At 41.7% G+C, this 18,631-nt stretch overlaps 1 pseudogene; it reads left to right on the plus strand.

Annotated features, from left to right (window-relative positions):
* The first annotated feature begins 1,289 nt into the window (after positions 1 to 1,289).
* On the plus strand, positions 1,290 to 1,784 carry LOC133765617 (large ribosomal subunit protein eL24-like; annotated as a pseudogene).
* The last annotated feature ends 16,847 nt before the right edge of the window (positions 1,785 to 18,631 follow it).

Here is an 18,631-nt window from a genome sequence, read left to right on the forward strand (position 1 = left end):
GTGAAGTTTATGTGCCAGTATGGGTGAGGGTTGTACCCACTGCAGGCTAACACCAGGCATTATCACCTTGAAGAGCGCAGGTAAGGTTGTGAAAATGTCAACAGATATGATCAGACACTCCCACTGCTAACAAAAGAGGAGCTCAACCATGCCAAACCTGGGTGTCACCCTGGATTCTTACCCTACCCTTGAGCACTGATCAGAGCTCTCTGGTTCCACCCAGCACACGCCTCTCGGTACTCAATGAAGGAGCGGTCATTTCACTAAACCACAGAGGTAAAGTTCAAACATAACACCCAACAGTGAAGAAAACCAACAAGTGTTTCCAGAAATACCTAAAAATAAATGCAGAAATACAAGAAACAAGAACAAGGAAAACAACATGACTCCACCAAATGAACACAACAACACTTCAACACTAGAAGGTGAAGATGAAAAGATTGATGAAATGCCTGAAAAGCAATTCAAAAGAATGATCATAGGATTACTCAAAAGCAAGAATAAAATTCATTAGCCAGCTCCGCAGCTCAATAGCCTAATCCTCTGCCTGCGGCGCCGGCACACCAGGTTCTAGTTGCAGTTGGGGAACCGGTTCTGTCCCGGTTGCTCCTCTTCCAGACCAGCTCTCTGCAGTGGCCCAGGAAGGCAGTGGAGGATGACCCAAGTCCTTGGGCCCTGCACCTGCATGGGAGACCAGGAGGAAGCACCTGGCTCCTGGCTTCAGATCGGCGCAGCACACCGGTCATAGCAGCCATTTAGGGGGTGAACCAACGGAGGAAGACCTATCTCTCTGTCTCTGTCTCTCTCTCTCCCTCACTAACTCTGCCTGTCAAAAAAAAAAAAAGAAGAAAATTTATGAGTTAAAGAAATCCAATACATGACATGGGTAAAAAATTTCCCTGTGAGATAGCCTTTGAAGAGACATCAACTAAAATATTAGAAATGAAGAAGTCAATGTCAAATAAACAGTGGAAAGCCTTAACAGCAGACTTCATGAGGCAAAAGAAGGAATATCAAAACTAGAAGACAAATCTTTGGAAATTTCTCAGACAAAAAAAAAAGAAATTACAAAAATGTTGGAGATTTATGGGATACTATCAAAAGACCCAACATACAAGTCTTAGGATTTTCTGATGGGTCTCAAGATTTCCTGAAGGTATGCAAATAACAATGGATTATAAAATCTATTCAGTGAAATAATAACAGCAAACCTCCCTAATTTGAGAAAAAAAGGGACATCCAAGAACAGGAAGCACACAGAACTCCTAAAAGACATGACCAGGCCCTTCGCCATCTTTCTTCTTCCCGGGGAGCCGCCGCCATGAAGGTCGAACTGTGCAGTTTCAGCGGGTACAAGATCTATCCCAGACACGGGAGGCGCTATGCCAGGACCGACAGGAAGGTTTTCCAGTTTCTTAACGCAAAATGCGAGTCTGCATTTATTTCCAAGAGAAATCCTCGGCAGATAAACTGGACTGTCCTCTACAGAAGAAAACATAAAAAGGGGCAGTCGGAAGAAATTCAAAAGAAAAGAACCCGTCGTGCAGTCAGATTGCAGAGAGCCATCACTGGTACATGTCTTGCTGATATAATGGCCAAGAGATCAGAAACCTGAAGTTAGAAAGGCTCAACGAGAACAAGCTATCAGGGCTGCCAAGGAAGCCAAAAAGGCTTCTAAAGACAGCAATGGCTGCTGCTAAGGCTCCTAACAAAGGCAGCACCTAAGCAAAAGATTGTAAAGCCTGTGAAGGTTTCTGCTCCCCGAGTTGGTGGAAAACACTAAGTTGGCGCATCAGATAAAAAAAAAAAAAAAAAAAAAAAAAAAAAAGACATGACCAGAAAAGCGCTTAAAAAAAAAAAAAAAGAATCTTTACTACACACATTGTACTCAAATTTTCAACACTAAAACAAAATATTCTGGCTGGCGCATGGCTCAACAGGCTAATCCTCCACCTTGCGGCACCAGCACACCGGATTCTAGTCCCGGTCAGGGTGCCAGATTCTATCCCAGTTGCCCCTCTTCCAGGCCAGCTCTCTGCTATGGCCCGGGAAGGCAATGGAGGATGGCCCAAGTGCTTGGGCCCTGCACCCGCATGGGAGACCAGGAGAAGCACCTGGCTCCTGCCTTCGGGTCAGCGCGGTGCGCCAGCCGCAGCAGCCATTGGAGGGTGAACCAACGGCAAAAAGGAAGACCTTTCTCTCTGTCTCTCTCTCTCACTATCCACTCTGTCCAAAAAAAAACAAGATTCTAAAATGTGCATGAGAGAAACATCAGATTACCTTCAGATGATCTACAATAGGACTGACAGCTGATTACTCATTAGAAAATCTACAGGCTAGGAGAGAAGGGAAAGACATAGTCCAAATCTTAAAGGAAATAAAACTGTCAACCCAGAACACTGAAACATTCAAAGATGTCATTTATGAATGAAAGTGAAATAAAGTCCTCCCATAACATACAGAAATTGAAATAATTTGTCACCATGCTTCAAGCCTTACAAATGATGCTTAAGGATATGCTACACACACCAACACAGAAAGATAGTCATCACTATGAAAGAATGTGAAGGCAGAAAATCTCCCAGTAAAAGTACAAAGAAAATCCAAAGCAGGAGCTGGTGCCATGGCTCACTTGGTTAATCCTCCACCTGCTGCGCTGGCATCCCATATGGATGCCGGGTTCTAGTCCTGGTTGCTCCTCTTCCAGTCCAGCTCTCTGATGTGGCCCAGGAAGTCAGTGGAGGATGGCCCAAGTGCTTGGGCCCCTGCACCCTCATGGGAGACCAGGAGGAAGCACCTGGCTCCTGGCTTTGGATCAGCATAGCTCCAGCCATAGTGGCTATTTGGGGAGTGAACCAACAGAAAGAAGACCTTTCTCTCTGTCCCTCTCACTAACTCTATCTGTCAAATTAAAAAAATCCAAAGCAAACAATATATTTATGGAAAAATGTCAAAGCTAAGTTGTAACATTATCAATAGTAACCTTGAACGTAAATGGCCTAAAGTCTCCAATTAAAGGATAAAGACTAGAAGAATGAATTAAAAAACAAGACCCATATATTTGCTGCCTACAAAAAACGCATCTCACGAACAATAATACACAGACTGTGTAAAACGATAGAAAAGGATACTCCATGCTAATGGGAAGCAAAAACGGCAGGTGTTGCCATCCTAATATCACAAAAAATAGACTTTAACATAAAAACTGTTAAGAGACAAAGAAGGGTACTATATAATGATTCAGGGATCAATGAAACAGGAAGATGTGACTATAAGAAATGTATATATACCCAATGGCAGGATGCCTGATTACTTAAAACAAATGTTAGTGGATCTAAAGGGAAATATATAGGCTTAAATACCATAGTAATAAGAGACTTCAACACCCCCACTTTCATCAATTAATAGATGAACTAGACAGAAAATCAACACTTTAGACCAAATGGACCTAACTGATTATTTAGAAAACATTTCATCCCACAGTTAGAGTACACATTCTTTTCCTAAGTGTGTGGACTTTCCCCAGGATAGACCATATGCTAGGCCATAAAACAAGTCTCGGCCGGCACCTCAGCTCAATAGGCTAATCCTCCACCTGTGGCGCTGGCATCCCAGGTTCTAATCCCGGTTGGGGCACCGAATTCTGTCCTGGTTGTCCCTCTTCCAGGCCAGCTCTCTGCTGTGGCTAGGGAGTGCAGTGGAGGATGGCCCAAGTGCTTGGGCCCTGCACCCCATGGGAGACCAGGAGAAGCACCTGGCTCCTGCCTTCGGATCAGCACGATGCACCGGCCACAGCATGCCAGCCGCAACAGCCATTGGAGGGTGAACCAACGGCAAAGGAAGACCTTTCTCTCTGTCTCTCTCTCACTGTCCACTCTGCCTGTCAAAAAAAAAAGTCAGCAAATTCAAAAAACACTGAACATACACCATGTACCTTTTCTGACAATGGAATGATGCCGGAAATTAACAATCAATGAGTCTCTAGAAAATATGCAAACACATGGAGAATGAACAGTGTGCTCATAAATGAACAGTGTGTCACAGAAAGAAATCAAAAAGGAAATAAAAAATGCCTGAAAAAAATGGAAGATAACAATACATGTCAAAACTTATGGGATACAGCAAAAGCAGGGTTAAGAGTGAAGTTTATAGCAATCAGTGCCTGCATCAAGAAATTGTCAAGGCATCAAAAGATATCAATGCATCTCAAGGTCTCAAATAAACAACAATAAACTAAACTCAAAATTAGGAGAAAATAATTAAAATTATACAAGAAGCAAACAAAATTGAAACAAAAAAATACAAAAGATCAGTGAAATGTAGAGCTCCTTTTTTTTTTGAAAAAATAAACAAAATTTATACATCAATGGCTGAACTAACCAAAAAAAATGAGAAGACACAAGTCAATAAAATCAGAGATGAAATAGGCAATGTAACAAGAGATACCACAGAAACTAAAAGAATCATCAGGAATTAGTACAAACAGCTATAAAAACAGCCAACAAATTGAAAAATTCAGAAAAATGGATACATTCTTGAAAAAATACAAGCCACCAACATTGAGGCATGAAGACACAGAAAACTTAAACAGGCCAATAACAAAGACAGAGATTGAATTAGTAATAAAGACCCTCCCTACAAAGAAAAGCCCAGGACTGGATGGTTTCACTGTTGAATTATACCAGGCTTTTAAAGAAGAACTTATTCCAATTTTTCTCAAACTCATCAAAACAATTGAAGGGGAGGGAATCCTCCCAAACTCCTCTGAGGTCAGCATCACTTTAATTCCAAAATAGAAAAAAGACACAACAGAGAAAGAGAATTCTAGATCAATACCCTTAATGAAAATAGATGCAAAAATACTCATCAAAATACTAGCTTATTGAATCCAACAACACTTCAGAAGATCATTTACCCAGACCAAGTGGGACCTATCCCTGTTATGCAGATTTGGTTCAATATATACAAATCAATAAATGTGATACATCATATTAACAAACTGAAGAATAAAAATGATATGATTATCTCAGTAGATGCTAATAAAGCATTTGATAAATATCCGTAAGCTAATTGGGTACAGAAGGAACATTCCTCAACACAGTCAAGGCAATATACAACAAACACACAACCAGCATTATATCAAATGTAAAAAAGTCAGAAGCATTCCCACTGAGATCCAGAACCAGATAAGGATGCCTACTCTCACCACTGCTATTCAATATATGTCTTGGAGGTTTTATCCAGAGCCATTAGGCAAGAAAAAGAAATCAAAGTGCTACAAATTCAAGAGTGCTACAAATTCAAATACTATTTGCAGATGACATGATTCTATATACACAGGGAAACCACAAGACTTCACTAAGAGACTATTGTAACTCAGAAGAGAATTTGGTAAAGGTACAGGATATAAAATAATACACAAAAATCAACAGCCTTGGTATACACAGACAATGACATGACAGAGAACTTGTAAGATCAGTCCCATTCTCAATCACTCCAAAAAGAACCAAATATCTTGGAATAAATTTAACCAATCAGATGAACAATCTCTGTGATAAATATCACAAAAATTAAAGAAAGAAACAGACACACACAAAAATAATGGGAAAATCTTCTGTGTTTGTGGCTTAGAAGAATTAAGATCATGAAAATGTCCATAACCGAAAGCAATTTACAGATTTCATGCAATCTCAATCATAACACTGATGACATTATTCTCAGATCTAGAAAAAATAATGCTAAAATTCATATGAAAACATAAGAAAGCCCAAGTAACTAAAGCAATTTACAACAAAAACAAAGCCAGAGGCATCACAATCACAGATTTCAAGACATACTACAGGGGCTGGTGCTGTGGTGTAGTGGGTGAAGCCACCACCTGCAGTGCTGGCATCCCATAGATCCCATATGGGCACCAGTTTGAGTCCTGGCTGCTCCTCTTCTGATCCAGCATCCAGCTCTCTGCTATGGGTTGGGCAAGCAGTACAAGATGGCCCAAGTCCTTGGGTCCCTACATCTGCATGGGAAACCCAGCAGAATCTCCTGGCTCCTTCAGATTGGCTTAGCTCTAGCTGTTGTGACCAATTGAGTAGTGAACTAGTGGATGGAAGACACCTCTCTCTCTCTCCCTCTCTGCCTCTTCTCTCTGTGTGTAACTGTGACTTTCAAATAAACGAATAAATCTTAAAATAAAAAAGACATACTACAGGGTAGTTATAATAAAAATAGCCATGTACCAAAACAAAAACAAGACATGCAGACCAATGGAATGTAATAGACTAGAATCCCAAGAAATCAATCCATGCATCTACAACAAACTAATCTTTGACAAGGGAGCTAAAATCAATTCCTGGATAAAGGACAGTCACTTCAACAAATAGGAAAATTGAATCCCCAAGTTCAGAGTTAAGAAACAAGACCCTCAGCTTTCACTTTTTACAAAAATCAACTCAAAATGAATCAAGGAGCTAAATTTACAATCTGATTCTATCAAATTACTAGAGGACAACAGGGAAACTCTGCAAGACATTGGCATAGGCAAAGACTATTTGGAAAAGCCCCAGAAGCACAGGCAATCAAAGAAAATTAGACAAATGAGATAACATCAAGCTGAGAAGCTTCTATACTGCACAGGAAACATTCAACAAAGTGAAGAGGCAACCGACAGAATGAGAGAAAATATTTGCAACCCATGCAATTGATGAAGAATTAATAAACAGAATCCACAAAGAGCTCAAGAAACTGGACAACAACAAAACAATGCAGTTAAGAAATGGGCAGAGGACTTGATTTGTATTTTATTTAGAATCAAAACATCATTTGGTTCTTTAAAATTTTAATCAGTTTAATTAAAATGTTAAAATTGTTAATGCAATGGAAAGAATGCAAAACAAACGTCATATTTCAAGGCACAGGAGCAGAATTTTAGGGAAACAACTTCATATGTCAGTAATCCAAGCAGAAATCTTTTTATCACATTTTATTATCACACCAAGGACATTAGTACATATTTCCAAACACCATCTTATTTTTCTTTTTTTTTTTTTTGTAACTTATTCCACAATCAAAATAGCTTAAAATACAATATGGCTGTTTAAAATAAGACAGATAATAAATACTCTGGTACTATATAAATTGTAGTGTAGGATAATCAGCTTTACATTTTGTTTAAGCTTCATAGTGAGACATGTTTCTTTTGTTATAGTACTTTGTCCTCAATCTCCCCATCTCTTCTGACTGCTCTCCCACCACAGACTTCATGTTTCACTGTTAACTGACACTCTTGTATAGTGGAGATAATATTGCTGATAGCAACGTATGTCCTCAATATAAAGCAAACAGATTTTGTCACTATCCAATTGGGAAATCATGCAGAAGCTGTCAGTCATACAGCAGGCGAGATTACATTATCAAATGATATACCTGTGACACACAGTGCAAAACCAAGCTCAAAAGAGTCCAATTAATATAAAGGCTGTTTTGTGCTCCATGTTAGAAATCATTCCATTCTTGCATGAATATGAAATTGGTGATTTAATAGGCTTTCACTTTTATAATAACACTTATCTATTCACTGTCAACAAAATATATGTGAGAAAGTCTTTTAATTCAACTAATCTGAAAGTAATTCCATTTGGTTATTGAAAGTCATATCTAATATGTGTACAATTACTTTACTGTCACCTTAACATACTTCTGGGGTGTCATATCAGATAGATAGGTTCAAAGTCAATGCAGATGCTGCCCCTTGTTCTCTTGTAATGAAGAAATACATTTTAACAGCTTTGTGTCCAAAATAAATAACAAGCGTACATGTACAAAGAAATATACATTTAGCACATATACAGCTTTGCTTCTATATTTGGTACAGTTTATTTACTGAAAAATAATGTATCTTTAAGATTTTGCTATAAATCTGGAAAGTTTTCCATAAACTCAGAATCATAGCTCTATACTCATGGCAAATAAGGTGAACTATTATGTAGATGCACATAGTAACTTAAAATCTAGTCTAATCGATTTAATCAGTCTAACTTTAAAATAAAAATATAGCAAATATTATTTAATGGGTTTCATATGTTATTTGAAGAATTAAGTGTTAAATCCTCAGGTCTTATTCATTCTGTTCACACATCATCACACTTCCTCTTTACAAACTTAAGGTTTAAAATGCCCAAAGCAGGCCGGCGCCGCGGCTCACTAGGCTAATCCTCCACCTTGCGGCGCCGGCACACCGGGTTCTAGTCCCGGTCGGGGCACCGGTCCTGTCCCGGTTGCCCCTCTTCCAGGCCAGCTCTCTGCTGTGGCCAGGGAGTGCAGTGGAGGATGGCCCAAGTGCTTGGGCCCTGCGCCCCATGGGAGACCAGGAGAAGCACCTGGCTCCTGCCATCGGATCGGCACGGTGCGCCGGCCGCAGCGCGCCTACCGCGGCGGCCATTGGAGGGTGAACCAACGGCAAAGGAAGACCTTTCTCTCTGTCTCTCTCTCTCACTGTCCACTCTGCCTGTCAAAATAAATAAATAAATAAATAAAATGCCCAAAGCATCTCAACATAAATAGGTTTTGACCACAACACTTTGTCATTAACATAAAACTTAACATTTCCATATGATGTGGTTAAATATTTAAGGTATGCTTTCTTTCTTTGTTTTAAATTATGTACTTATTTGGAGAGGTAGAGGCACAGAGTTCTCATTTTCTGATTCATTCCCCAAATACCCACAACAGCTAGGCTGAGCCAGGCCAAAGCCAAAAACCAGAAATCCAATTTGAGTCTCCCATATAAATGGCAAAGAATCAAGTATTTGAACCATCACCTGCTGCTGCCCGGGGTGCATATTAGCAAGGGGTTAGACTCACGAGCAGTGCCAAGACTCAAATTCAGACTCAAATTCAGGCACTCGGGGGATGTGGGTGTCCCAAGTGCTAGCTAAACTGCTAGGCCAAACACTTATCCCTAAAATACAATTTATATATAAGTACAGTATTTTACTACTGAGGTAATACATGTATGTGTTGCTTATTAAAAGGCAAAATAAAGTTAAAGACATCTTCTCAGCTACAGAATATTGACAATGAATTCCAAGAATAGAATTACCAACCCTCATATATCAAAGGCAGCTTTATCTTGCACTCTGTACAATACCAAGCAATATTGCAACCTATGTCATAGCAAACTTATCTTTCCTTATGTCTTTTTCTTTTCTATAATTCCATGAGACTTGCATCTTTGTTTTATATTTTTTCTCACCCACAAACTATTATTCCTAATTATCCTTTAAGATCAAGAGCTTGCCTCATTCCCTGAAGTCTTTTCAAACAAAATTCAGTATGAAATGTTATTGTCATGCTCTGAACTCCTGTAGTCCTCATTAGACATGTAATCTCTTATTGTCATGGGCTGTTAACTCTGTATTTCAAGCATCAGCATCATATTCCTCCCAATTGGCCAGTAGTTTGTGAAGAATGGGGAGGGGGAACCTCATAGTCCTACACAATGCCTAGGCAGCACTTCACACATGATAGGCCTGTCACGGAGAACATTATGAGTAATAAAATACAATGCAAAGTTGAATAACTGTTGTTGTAAAAACAGTTTTCATCCTGTACTTCATGAGTTTGATATAAATTAACATTCAACGGTGTAAGTATCTTTAAGTGCTGATTCTCTGACAGTAACAGAAATATTCATCAATGAAACTTTACATGAGTGCAGTAATAGAATTCATTCATTAAATTTTTAAATTCAGCATTATTTCTACATATCAATGATTTGGAGCAGTGAACTTTTCAGAGTGGCGAGCTCCAACTAAGTTCTAATCTAAGACTAATGTAATACTGCAAAAGCTGCAAAATTGGTGTTCTGAACCAATATGAACCTAACCCAATCAAAATATCAAATTCTGGACTCTTTCAAACAAATAAGACCACTAAAGAAGGCTACATTCACCCTGGAGGAAAGAAACAAACAGCAGTTCATGTGCTCTGATCAAACATCAGGGTCCTCAACGAAATCAAACGAAGACAAACCAGTCCCCCAGTAGGTTGACCAGTTCTCCTACCTTCTCTGACCCTGCTGAAGGTGGTTTACATGAAGGAATGTACATGTTTGGCAAGCACTTAGAAACATCTCAATGTTATATATTAGGAACACTGTCTTACAATAATCACAATAACAACCCAATCATCAGCTCCATAGTTTGCTTGCTACTTCTTAGAATATAAATTTCCTCAACTATGACAGACAATGCCCCAGGTCGGTTCTGTGGTTCAAGGTATATCTTTGGAATTTGTACCTGTTACAAAGCAACAGAAAAAGAAACCGAAACAACTTACATTGTAGATTGGATTAAGAGGATTTAAAGCCTTCCCTTAAGAACCAGCTTTCAAAAAAATCAGTAGTGATAGATATATAACACAACTAGCTGTTTGCTTCTCTGTCCTCCCCAAGGCTTTATGTAAAACATGAGTATGTTATTTTTAAGTGTGGGGAGCGGGGGTTACTTTTCAGCAGGAAGGTATCCAAGCGAAAGGATTTCAGAAATTAAAGCTGTTAAAACTAAGCAGGGATTTTCTGTCTTAAGGCTCCCATTGAGGAGAGGTAGGAGAAGTCATAAAAACATTCAAAGGTAAGAGCGCTGTGACTTCAAAAATGGATTTTTCTTTCTACCTGCAAATACATGAGGTCCCACGAGACGGGGCCGGGAGGAGGGGGTTGCTTCTCATTCTCAGAGAGTAGAGGAAGAGGGAGACGCTCAGGATACACTCAAGGAAACCCCGAGAAATTTCACAACTCTTTGCCATAAATAGCCATTCTTCTCACTCTGGATACCTCCCTCCTGACATCAGCAAGGCTCAGCCGCCACGCGCAGAGCAGCACCATTCACAAATCCCTCCGTCACCCCTGCGCGCACCCCAGCCCCTAGCTGGTATCTGGACCGCAGCCTATGGACGAGGGGGCCGCGAAGCCACCTGCGGTTCCGCGCGGGGCTGACTTCCTGCTCAGGTGCACCAAGGCAGTGATTAGTCCCGAGCGGGAACACACACGAAGGAACACGAGCGCGCGCGCACACACACACACACGCACACGCACCCAGGGGCCCTTGAAGCGCCACCACAAAGCAATTTGTTCACTCAAAGTCACTGCTGTTCTAGCCGCCGCTGGGAAGGCTTTCGCCTCCAATCCAGGAAGCCGGCGCCAGAGGACAAGCGGGCGGAGGCAAGAGGCGGTCCCGGCCCCGGCACTGCGGCTCCTCCGGGAGCTCCGGCTCCCTGCCACCTCCTCCCCTTCCCCCGCTCCACGGCCGTCCCCGCCCCGTCCCCCGCAGCCCGGGCGCGGGCGCTGGCCTGCCGCCCCTACCTGCGGGACCTGGGTGGCGAAGTAAAGCGTGGGGGGAAGGGGCAGCCCGGAGCCTGCGCCAACTCTTGCCTCGCTGGCCGGCCCCGCTCCGCATCGCCCTGGAGCGGGCCGCCGCGGGGAACCGAGCGCGCAGGAAATGGCCACGCAGCGCGCTGGGAGTCGCGGGCCGGCGGCGAGCGAGCCCGTCCGCCTCCCTCCCACCCCGCCCGGAAGGCCAGGTCCCCGCGAGGCGCACGCCGGGCCCACGGCCGGCGCCCCGGGCCTCCGCTGGGGGCTGCTCCCAGGCGACCGGGGCACCGCGCGGTCACCTGCCGGGCGTCCATCCCCGGGGTGCAGTCCCGGCGCAGCGGCGACGCGGCGCGCACCCCGCCGGACGCAGGGGCACCAGGGGCGTTACTACCTTGAGGGCTCCACGCCGCTGGTTAAGGCTGCTCCCGGGCACTGAGGGGTTTGTGTCTTCGGGGCACGGGGGTGTCCTTCCTGGTCCCCTGCTCTGCCCTCCCTCCCCCGTCTCGGCCGTAGGGCGCCTTCGCTCCACTCCCAGTTGCACGGAGTCGAGCTGCGTTATTTAATAATCCTCCTGCCTGCGCCAGCAGAGCCGCTCTGCCCGAGCCACCGCTTCCCAGTCAGTCATGTTGTGGAGAGAGAGGCGGCTCGGCAGCCGGTCGGCGACTGTGTGTGGTGAGGGAGAGAAGAGCAGAGCTAGAGGAGGGCAGGGGAGGGACGTGGGGAGGCGCTTCCAGGAGTGTGAGCGCGCGGAGTGCGACCGTGTGCGGGGTGCGAGGCCACCTCCCCGGCAGGCCGCGCTCCCGGGCTGTGCGGAGGGTGCGGGCGAGCGCGGCCTTTAGAGCGGGGAGGGCGCGGGGGTGGGGTGCGGCCGAGGCGGCCTCCGGGGCGGCCCCGGCCCCCTGCGCCGGCCGCGACGCGCGCGCTGCCACTGCCGGCCGGCTGCTGAGTTTTCATTTTAGGGAAAGCGGGGCCCGGCAGGCCGTGCTGACTTGGCTGTCTCCCCAGCCCATCCTTGTGGGCGTCGGGTCCAAGTGTACCGGCCGGTCAAGACGAGAGAGAACAGGGACAGTCCCGAGCGCATGGAAATGCACTGTATCCTTTCTCTCCAAGCCACCCGCGTGGGCTTCGCCCTCTCCCACTTGCAAGGGAGGAAATTAGAAGGGTCTTTCTTTCCCTCTTCCTCACCCACCCCAGTCACAGCCTGACAAGTGTCTTCCTTCCACAGTAACAAGAAAGAAGCCTAGCTTATTTCCAATAGCAGGTCAGGCCTCTCAGGAACCATTTGCCGCAATCAATTTTTTTTTTTTTCTGTAAGATAATGGAAGCGTTATGACTGTGACTGAGTGGGACTTGTGTTCCTACACAGAAGGTGCACGACAACGCAGGCATTGCAAACAGAACCAGCTACCAATTTGACATCATTTGATTGATGGCCCCCTGTAGAAAATTTGCCAGTTTCGAGATGGAGAAGACTTCTGATGCATGAAGCTATTGCTTACCTAATTTATTTTCCCTTGATCCTCTCTCCCCTGGCATTGCCTCATTTCCTTCCAGGTTCGCATTGGGTCTTGAACTCTTTTCCATGCACCCTCCTGTATAGATCTCCACTCCCGTTTTTATATCTTTAGCGAGCAATACAGCAGATGGAGTGCATCAAACTCTGTGTGTGTGTGTGTGTGTGCGCGCAGGCCATTTTTTAAACCCATCTTGTAGTATATTCTAGGTAATAGTACAAATGCATGGATTTCATAATTTTTGAACCAAAATAATTTTCCCTTTAAAAACATTTTTGCACGAGCATTTTGAAGTTCCCTCATACATTGTCAATGTTAAGCTTGTGCACTTGACACCACCTCTGTAGATGGCTGTTACTAGCCTTCTACCCAGTTTACAAGAGCCTCTCACACTACATTTTAATGAGAAACAGCTCCAGGTGTCAGGCAATCTTCACTTCTTTCAAAGGTGTGTGTGTGTGTCTGTGTCTGTGTGTCTGTGTGTGTCTTTGTGTCTGTGTTTCTATGATATCTAACTGGACTTTTACAAAATCTAAATGTGATTAAACGGAGGTTAAAACGTGGTGTACTTTTTGAATGAATCATAATGGTTGGTGTATATTTTGGCCTGGTGATAACTCTACTTTCAGGGACAACTGTGGGAAACATTTTTTTCTACCTAAATGGCAAAGATACTTAGGAGGTTAGGTGGCAGCAAGGTTGACAATTCACATGCCATATAATACATCAGAGTTTCATCATATGTTGACCCATTATATTGTGTCAACAAGATCTACCTTTTCATATTGATGTATCTCTTCTCTATTGTGGTTTCAGCGTGTGATAAAGCTATATTTGTAAAGAAGACATCCTAAGGAGGGCACGCAAAAAAGTGTCGGTAAGAAACGGCAGCAAAGCTGGGACCAGAGTACAATTATGTCAATAATGTATAGATCTGGGACCTTATAGCTTCTTTGAGTGTTGAAAAATGGATATATTAACAAAGGATGTTTGGATTTAATGTGTGCCCTATGAGACAGCTATTATTATTTTCTCAGTTTTACCATCAAGAATTTGGAGGGTATACCATTAATCTAAGATTAAACTAAGATTGAGCTATGCCTATTTGTCTCAATCTGCTGTCCACACTGCCTCCCATTCAGAACTACTGACTCAGTTAAAAGTTTTAATAGTTTCTTTAGAGCTTGTGATAAGTATGAAGTAAGCTGATTTACAAACCATTGGCTTTTCCCATCCTTCCTCCTTTCTTTTACAATACAGGAAAGGTTTGCAATGTGTTCACTTTTTAGAACCAAATAAGGATTTAAGAAGTCTTAATATGCTTGAACTCATACATGGAAAAAGTTAAGAAACTTTTCTCCACCGTTTTAATAAGTGCAACCTGCTGTGGTTGCAGAAAAAGGTTTAGTAGAAAAGAGATTACTGAACATTTGAAACTAGTGAATAAATGTGTGATTTATATGAAAAAAACTATAAATAGACATTTTAAAAATCTTGTCACTCTTCAAGGAAGATGTGCAATCATATTGGGTAAGATTCTTCTGTGTTTACTGTCTCAGTTCATTTGTTCTTTAATTCTTTATTTCTGTGATTCTTTAATTAGTTCTTTAATTCTTTATTCATTTAATTTCATACTTAAAAAATATATATTAGGCCACATATTTCAAGGGCATTTTTTCTAACCACAACTGATTGTAATTTTCACACTCTCAAATTGCATTCATAATTAGTGAGAACCATGACAATCTGTCAATGGCCTTTTTTCATTAAGGTATTAAATAAAGCCAACATTTTTTGTTTAATTTCTGACAGTATTACTTTCCAGATAAAGACTAGAATTCATATATTCTAGGCCAGAAGGATTTAAGAAAATACAGGACTTAAACACACGCTTCAGAGAAGTTGATTTATTTTAACTGTGTTGTGTGTTTGTTGAAAAAAATCTGCACTAGAAACTCCATTTATAAACTATAATAAGCAACATTTTAGAAGTAAATAAAATATTCTCTTTTAAGGTTGTTTAATGTTTCAAGTAGAATTTCCCACTTTGCAACACTTTCAATGATTCAATTTTTGTTGTGATAGGAAAACAGACAGCTAATGAGTCTTTCCAATTTGTTCATTTTCATCTCTTGTATGCTTGCTGCTGTTTGGTTCCCAAGTGCATTTAACTGGCAAGTTCAATGAAGATTTGGCATTGCACCATTTGATGAAAGCAGAAAAATTAGGTTGCCAATTACATATGTGCCCCTTATGCGCACTGAATTCCCACTGAAGTGATGAGCCAAATTAAAAATTCCTCAGTAGTTACACCAAAAAAGTAAAATTAGAGCTCAAGGCAGGTAAGGGAGATAATTTTTCTTTCCAACCACATTACTAATCAAAAGATATTTTAGAAAGTAAATTGGCTTTTATACATCCACAAAACAATGTTTGTAGATGAAATGTCTTAAAATTTTTTTGATTATCTCCATTTTTCCTTAGCTTTTTTTAAATCATTCTTTGATTTACTTCATAATCTGTTATGATTATCCAATCATTATGAAAAACATTAAGTGAAAAACATGTCTAATTTTTAATTTTTTTTCTTTTTATTTATTTTTAAGACAGAGATCTCCCATCTGCTGATTGACTCTTCAAATGCCTGCATCAGTCAGAGCCGGTTGAGGCCAAAGCTGGGATCTCGTGTGAGTGACCGAAACCCAAGTAGTTGAGTCATTACTGTCTGCCTCCCGAGGTGCACATTAGCAGGAAGATGGAATCAGTGAAGCTGGGGCCCACACCCAGGCGTTCTGATATGGGCATGTGGGATCCAGGCATACCAAGAGGCATCTTAACCACTAAGCCACACACCTGCACCCATTTCCCTTTTGGCTTCAGCCTAATTGCTAGAGTTTGAAGATGTCCTCTAAAATTCTTACGTTGGAAATTTTATTGTCATTTTCGTATTTTGATGGTATTAACTGGGAGGGCATTGGGGAGATAGTGTTAAATTAGGTCATGAGATTTGGCCCCCATGATGAGATCAGTGTCTTTTTAAGAAGAGGAAGAGAGAACTGATTGTGCATTCTCTTGTGCTTGGTTGCCATTTGATGCCCTCTGCCATGTTGTACTTCTCAGCTTCTAGGACTGTGGAAAATGAATATCTTTTCTTTACCTATTTCTCAGTCTACAGTGTACGGTTTCAGCATCATCAAACGGACTCAGACACTAATAGTATAAAGGAAATACTGTAGATAGGATGTTCACATTCTGGATTTCTTCCATATTAACAAAGAAGTGAATTATCCTTTTGTGCTGACTATTGTAACATGAAAGTAGCATATGGGTACCTGATGGCAAGATGAGAAAGTGTGGGATAACAATATATAGATTGACTCAGCTTTAGTTCTGGGTCTGGAGAGTGCAGAAAAAACAATCTTAATGTAGGAAGCTCTTAATTGGGGAAATCTACCAGGTAGACAGGCACAGTAGGAAAGAACTTAGGGGGGCGGCGTTTTGGCATTGCAGGTAAAGCCTCTGCCTATATGAGTCCCCGTTGGAGTCCCAGCTGCTCCATGATCCAGCTCCCTTCTATTGTGCCTGGGAAAGTAGCGGAAGATGGCCCAAGTGCTTGAGGCCCTGCACCCACATGGGAGACCCAGAAGGAGCTCCTGTCTCCTGCCTTCGGTCTGGATCAGACCCAGCAGTTGCAGCCATTTGGGTAGTGAACCAGTGGATGGACAGTTCTCTCTCCTCTCTCTCTGTTTCTCCCTCTCTCTCTGTAAATAAAATAAATCTTTAAGGAAAGAACTTAAAATTCTTTTTCAGAAATCTGATGATGGTGACTGTATTTGGTTTATTGCCTATTCACAACAGAAACTCTGTCAGGTGGCAGGACAGCAGGCTCTATTCATGCAGAAACCTAAGCAGAAGCTAAACCCAGGTTACTAGGTCAAAACACTCACTGCATGAGCTGTCTTTGATATGGGTACTACACAGACGCCTAGCATTTATACTGTAGGCCAGACCTGGGAGCAAGACCATTAAGTAAGTGCAAGCAACTCATCTTGTATCTGGGTTACAATGTCCCAAGTTGGCAAAGTGATGTAATTCTAAGCCCATTCAATGGACTGAGAGGTTGAAAAGTAGAGGAGGGGCCAGGTGTCTCTTACCTGGCAGTTGAGGTAATTCTGAGTCTCCACAGGAGGCTACCTAATTTAGCATAAAATTGAAGTGGTGAAAGGAGGTAAGAGCTGGCAACAATAATGTTCTCTGGATTTGTGACTCTTTTTGGGGAAGGAAACCATATTAAAATAAGGTTTATCGACAAAGCAAATGAATCCTTATAAGCAGATTCACCATTAGACACTTTTCCTTTTGCATAGTTTCCTTATCTTTGTTTCTATTTTCAAAAGTGACTAATTCTGTCAGGTTCTATTTGCCTCTCAATCAGAAAACTTAATTGTAGCTTAGACAGCACCTTTCTTAGCTCCTCTCATAATGACTCTGTCCTTTGTTCTAGACCCTGTCTCGCGTACTTGGGCCTCATTCCTTTGTAATCATAACCTCTACTCTACCACCAATGGCTCTACTCCCAACCTGTGTGTACTGATGGTCCTCTTCCCCACTTAATGCTGTATAATTGTTCAAACCTGGTAAATGCCACTCTTAGGATCATTGGCTACTATCTTCACTCTGTCTTTTATGACCTTGTCTAAATATGATCAGAGTCGGCAAACTTGGAAGGCTTCCATAGCCTTGGCAACTCATGACGACAGCCTAGGGTGGTTACTGGCACCATAAACTAGAGTGTCAATTTGTTGGGTCAACAACAGGAGCCACTGTGCACTTGCTCCTCATGTGGGATCTCTGTCCTTAATGTGCTGTACATTGTGATTTAATGCTATAACTAGTACTCAAACAGTATGTTTCACTTTGTGTTTCTATGTGGGTGCAAACTGTTGAAATCTTTATACTAAATTGATCTTCTGTATATAAAGAGAATTGAAAATGAATCTTGATGTGAATGGAAGGGGAGAGGGAGAGGGAGAGGGGAGGGTTGCGGGTGGGAGGGAAGTTATGGGAGGGGGAAGCCATTGTAATCCATAAGCTGTACACTGGAAATTTATATTCATTAAATCAAAGTTTAAAAAAAAGATCATTAAGAAAATAACTTCAGGATTTTTTACATTAATATAAGATGATTTTCATGTTAGAATACTTACTTACCCTGATTGCAACTCTTAAACAAACTAACCCAGTTACTTGATTAATTTGTTGATGTCTATGGATTGTATTTTTCAGAATGATTTTTTTTCAATTGTGCTTTTGAACTGTTGTATTATTGTTTCCACACACCTATCTGGTTGTAGACATTTCATAAAATAGGAGCTGACACATTTTAAAATATGGCATCAGTTAAATTACTCTAAAAACAGTATATTGGTAAAATATGAAGCTAAAACTGAATTTGGATATAAATCATATAAATAGACTCAATTATAGCAATAGAAGAAATCAATCTGTAATGGCAACATATTCTTGTGGTTAGTTATATTGTAAAATAAGAATACTAACAAAATCATCTTAACCATATTAAACCAGTACTATAGCAGGTTGGAAACTGGTCTTACCATCTGTCAGTTTCTACACTGGCAGTTTCACAAATGAGATCTCTTTTTAACAAAACATCACAGCAGGAGATACAGACATGTGAATTGTAATTAAAATGTGAAAAATGCACTCCCTAGTTTTTGTCATTTATATA

Source organism: Lepus europaeus, chromosome 8 (genome assembly GCF_033115175.1).
Source record: "Lepus europaeus isolate LE1 chromosome 8, mLepTim1.pri, whole genome shotgun sequence".
Taxonomy (NCBI): domain Eukaryota; kingdom Metazoa; phylum Chordata; class Mammalia; order Lagomorpha; family Leporidae; genus Lepus; species Lepus europaeus.